This window comes from Orycteropus afer, unplaced genomic scaffold (assembly GCF_000298275.1).
Source record: "Orycteropus afer afer isolate SDZICR_OR568_19922 unplaced genomic scaffold, OryAfe1.0 scaffold00085, whole genome shotgun sequence".
NCBI classification, from domain to species: domain Eukaryota; kingdom Metazoa; phylum Chordata; class Mammalia; order Tubulidentata; family Orycteropodidae; genus Orycteropus; species Orycteropus afer.
In genome coordinates this window covers 2,753,429-2,759,114 of record NW_006921672.1, presented here as the reverse complement: position 1 = coordinate 2,759,114, position 5,686 = coordinate 2,753,429, and the positions used below count along the sequence as shown (strand labels likewise).

At 39.7% G+C, this 5,686-nt stretch overlaps 1 pseudogene; it reads right to left on the bottom strand.

Moving 5' to 3' along the window:
* Positions 1 to 4,809: 4,809 nt before the first annotated feature.
* Positions 4,810 to 5,686, bottom strand: part of LOC103197874 — a 1,801-nt pseudogene continuing 924 nt past the window's right edge.

The window sequence follows — 5,686 nt, the reverse complement described above, 5'->3', positions numbered from 1 at the left end:
TGTCTTCCTTTTACTCCTCATTGCCATTTCATACCATTACTCAACCATGCTCATAAGAAACCTTTCTTCCTGGAGTTATCAATATCTGGTCAATAAGACTTCAGAGAAGAGGTGTCAATTTGTCTGAGCCTTAAAGGATGAAGAGTTTTTCAAGCTGAAAAAGATGAGGAGAGAGGCTAAAGAAAGGCATTAGAAGCAGAGCAAAGGTCAGATCAAATGTGTCTTTAGAATTTAGGCAGCTGAGCATAGTTTCAATTCTTGCTTCAGTCTTTCCTCAGTTTCCAGCAGAGATTACTTTCCTGATTACAGATAAGTGCCCCATACCTATCCTTTGGGAGAATCTTAACTATTCTTGGGTTTCTCAATCTCTGTTGCAGAGTTAAATCAACCTTGCCGCCCTGTTTCTAGGAAATTTTGTCCTTGAAGGCAACAGAGAAAGAAGTCAGTGAACGGCAAGGATCCCATTTAGCATCAAGACTGATTTAAAGTAGGAAAGGTACAAGGGTAAATGTCTGTGTGCAAATTGGGATTCTTCTCTACAATTGTGTTTGTATAAATGGGTCTTGGCCAAAGATTTCCTTCCAGAGAAGGTTGGGACTTAAAAAATTTTTTGTTTTCCTAACAATCTCAGAGGCAATATGGCTGACATGAAGTTTGTAGGCTTCCTTAATAGTTTAACACATTTACCAAATCAGATCTTACATTAAAACACAATTCAGTTTTATATTTTTTTGAGCTTTATAGTAGTAAATCACCCGTAATTTCAGGAACCCTGATGAGGTATGCAAGGGAAGAAGCCTTTGATTAGATTCAAACGGACATCTTGAATAGAGTCTCAAATGGGAAAAGAAAACAGCACTGCCCTTTGATTCTGCAAAAATAAAACCAATTTGCCTTGAAGAAACTTAACTCAATTTCCTTCTCTCTTCGTATTTGCAAGTTAAATGTGATTAAATCCTGATCAGCTATTCACTATACATTTGCAAAATATGTGGTCTTAGACTTGGCTGAAAGTCATATCTCCTCCTGTTCAAGTTGAACATCAGGTGCTTTTATTTACAGGAAATCTCTCATGGGTATCCCTTTTTCCTGCTGGAAAATGTGTCTCCCTTCACATCCTGAGGATGCAGAGCACGGCCAAAGATATCGGAATGTATAACATAAGGCAACATAAAAGGAATACATAAATTCAAAATTATCTAGAATCAATGGCTACTTACAGAGTTCTAGTTATTTTTAATGTTCATTTTAACTTCCATTTCAATTTTGAGACCCCCACAGAATGAGTATTTGGTTTCTTTTTGCCACCAAGGAGATGATTTTTCGAGAACTAACACTCGGTTTTAGTGATGGAAAAACTCTAGTGAGAAACTAAGTCCTTTCCTGACATGGTCACCTGGGCACTGAGATGTCAGAGTAGATAACTGTTTGAGAGAGAAAATGAGAGTTCATCAGCTACCCGTTGCCTCCAGAGCACGGTCAGATGGTCCTCATTGGCTGAAAGAAAAACGCTTCTTTATTTATTTATTTGGCACAAGAATTTTGGCCATAATAAGACCAGCAGGACCTCTATGCTAAGGCCTTGGTAGAGAGAAGCACAGGGATGAATGTCTGTACAGAGCTGGCTCACGGTGCTTGGAACTCGTTCTCTGTATTCATAACCTGCGACTGCCCTAAAGGGACAGATTAAAATTCAAAGCATGCAGATCCTTGACTGTTTGATTTCAGACACAGAATTGGAAATGGGCTGATAAACATACACAGCACGCATCCCATTCCCTCTGTGTTCTCTTCCACTGGGCTCAGCAGAGAAGCCAAACCCTGTTCAGGCCTAGAAAACACTCAGCTCCTACCCCTCTGCAAGAAGAGTCTCCTAAATTGCCTTTGTTTCTCCGGTGTGTTTGAAACAGATGAAATCTAGGGTGTGGGGCCCACATGGGAGTAAGCTCATATTTATTTGACCACCTTTTCATGGGCTGGAGGAATGGAGGGAGGCTCACCTCCATAGGTGTGTCATTGCATCATTTTTGAGAGAAAAAACCAGGTGGCCATGGGGCTCATGCGCTCTTAGTTATAAATGACACCATCGATACCCCTGGGTCCTGGTGATACCATTCCTCATGATTCTGGAATGTGGCTGAAGTCTTTCATTGATCAGATTCTCTCTTTGCCTGCCTTGGCCTTTGAGGTCAAGACTCAACTTTGTATCTCCTTAAACGGGAAAACTTTGCATAAGGCACTGAAAGCTCCGACAGTAGGCTCTGACTTACTGATATTGTTGGACAAGGATGGTCTTAGGTCTAACAGTACAGAAAAACACTCATTCCTAAAGCCCTAAGATTGGTCACTTTTGTCCATATTTTTGGCTTCTTAGATACTTGGAGGAAGTGGACAGCTTTGCTTCTAGCCACAGAGCAGCTGACAGCGTTAGATTCTGGGTCTCGTTGGTGTCTTTTACTGTACTGGGTTGGCAGCTGTAGGCCAAGGAGTGGGAATTTATTATTAGCAATTCATGAAACTCTCATTCTTAATGATTAGGCAGTTTGTTATTAATGATCCTTGGGTATTCCAAGCAGTAATGAAGACAATGATTAATTTTGAATATTAGCACAGAGTTTTGTGTCCCTTTTACAGGTGGGTGGTTGTTAGTACATATGTTTTAGGGTGAGTGTCCAGGTTAGATTGGCTTTTTTGGAAGGTGTGAATTTAAGAGAGTAGGTCTGTACTGTGTGATTTCAGCCCCTTGACCACAGCTGATCAACCCAGGACTGGACACCATACTCAGGAGGATCTCAGATATATTGAAGGGATCCATTATCTCTATTGATTATTTGAATGAAAGGCTATGGAGACGGCTAAATGGGATGATGTTGGCCAAGGGAAGGTCACGTCGTATTGGGGCTAGAGTTGGTGCCAAGGCCAGTCAGAACCATGGGGTGAGGATGAAGTGTTGGGGAGAGACTCTAAGGCAGCTAAGGAAGCTGGTCTTTGGAGAACAGGAACAGAGAGAAGCAGATAAGAGGGGACATGTGGTCCAGAGGGAGAATTATAGGAATATCCTCAGTTCCCTGAAGGCCAGTTTTGTCCCCAGGTGCCACTCATTGATTTGAATGAGCCAGAGTGGGTTTTTCTTCCTTGCAAACAATGCTTGACTAGAAGAATGACTCCCTGAGCACTAGAAGTGACTTATCACAGGGCTGGGAACAGTATTACTGTGAAAATACACAACTCCAGATGGGCCAAACAAGCTGCCTTGGAGTCAGAGGGCACCATTCATGTCAGGCAAGGGATGTTGTGAAATGTTCTCTTTTGACACAGTGTCTAAGGAGGGAAAGAGAAAAGAATAGAAAGTTACAGAGGGGCCTCTCGGTCCCCGGCACTATGTTAGGTGCTTTACATGTATGTCTTGTATTTTGCCCTTTGGTAATTGTAGTAGGTTGAATAATGACCTCCTAAATACATCCCTGTCCTAATCTCTAGAACATGTGAGTGTTATCTTATATGGCAAAAGGGACTTTGCAGACGTGATTAAGTTAAAGATCTTGAGATAGGGAGATTCTTCTGGATTATCTGGATGGTTCTGATATAATCACAACCTTCCTCTTCAGATGGAAACAGAAGGCGTCAGAGGCAGAGGAGAAGATGATGTGATGATGGACGCAGGGGTTGGCATGTTTTGAAGATGGAGGAAGGAACCATGAGCCCAAGATTACAGCTGGCCATTAGAAACTGAAAAAGGCAAGGGCACGGATTCTCCCGTCAGAGCCTCCAGGAGTCACTGCTTGACTTGACTTTAGTTTGGTGAGTTTCATTTTGGACTTCTTCCTCCAGAACGGCGAGAGAGTAAATTAATGTTGCTTTAAGCCTCTAAATTTACATAATTTGTTACAGCAGCAAACTGTTATAGTAGTTATAAATAATAGTGTTCTTTTTTTTTAAAGCTTCAAATTTTTATTGTTTTAAAATTCTGCATGTCTTTTACAACATAATATTTTGTTATTTAAATGACCTATATGGTTAATGTACAATGCACATTATTTTCTGAAACTCAACCATAAATTACAATTTCATCAATATGATTATTCTGAACAGAGTAATAAAGAAGTTGGGAAGGTTTGAGTGCTTCCTTTTAAATGGGACAGACTCTTTCCTTTAGAATCCAGATGACCAATCACTGAAAGTGCTTTTAAAGATTACTGATAATTTATAGCTGATCTTAAAAATCAGCCAATCGAATTAGAGTTCCTTTTTATCTTGAAACATCAAAGGGCGTTTAAAAAAATAAATGAAACAATTTGTTTTAGTAATCTACAGAGGCAAACTCAAAAGTATGATTATCTTGCATGCAATAACACTCCTCTTTAAATAGTTTTGAAGAATTTATACATTTTATAAAAAAGTGTTAAAGAGTGCAAGTATCTGATGCTGGTTCACAAAAGGACAAATGCTGATAGTAATAACTAACATTTAACAACTAAGTTCAAGCTAATGAATATTACACAAGCAATTAATATGGCTATTTATAAGCCACAATGCACAGGGTATACCCTTTGAAAAAAATGAACTAGTTTGCTCTGCATTTCTAGAGTTATCTGGGTAAAAATAAAAACAAAATCATTTTAATTCAGCCAGGAGTTTCGATGAATTTATTGTTCTAAAATGCAGTTAAAACGTCAATGTTGTACACCAATGAGGGGTATTGTCACACCGACTGTGTAAAAAGATGGCCTGTTGATTTTGGAGTGATGAATGAGCACTGTAGGACAGATCAGAAAAATGTCATAGAACGTTATTAATTTCTTCTATAAGTTATACTTTCTTGTTCCAGGACACCACTTTCACTCTATAAAATTTTGTCCCCAAAGGAACTTTGAATTGGTTTTGTGCCTGCTTGGCTCAACAGGATGCCTTTTCCAAGTCCCCAGGGTCTTCTAGATGCACCTGAAGCACCCTCACCTGGTTTGAGATCCAGGCCAGGCACAGACTCTGACTGCAGAAAGTATAAGGTAGGACTAACAGTAAATAATACATAGATGTCATGGCGTTCATCTAGGACGATGAGTACCAAATCTCCCACCTGAAAATCTCAAATAGCTGTTTTTTCAGAATGCCTTGAAGATACTGAAGACATGCTCTGAGACAGAAGTCTTTGATTTAACTGCTTGTTTTCTTCTTCTTTCAATCGCAATGTTCGTTCTAACAGCATTGTCCTCTGTTTTTCTTCAGACAACACATGGATATCCTCTTGTATTGACGTCATGCTTGTCTCCATTGCCGAATCCAATCTCCCTTCCTCTGCTGTTTCCACAGCAGATCTCTCTGTTTCACCAGGGAGTTCAGGTGCACAAACTCCATAAAGTTCTGGGGCTGCAGCTACGCAAGGGGAAGGAACAAAGCTGCTACTACGCAACTTACGGACATCTTCAAGTTCTTTCTTTTCCTCAAGCAAACGAGCTCGGTTGTCAGAAAGTGACTCTATCAAGTCTTTATCTCGCTCTTGTTGCTGGATTGTACTTTTCAATTTATACTTAGATCATTTATTATGCTCTCTTTTCTCATTTTCTCTCTTGTTAAAACAGTGTTAAAATTGGTCTGTTGTTCAGCAATCAAAGATGTTCAAACATTTTGCATTTCTTCCTTCTTTCTTTTTTCTTGCTCTTCAAGTTGTTCTAGAAACTTAGCTTTT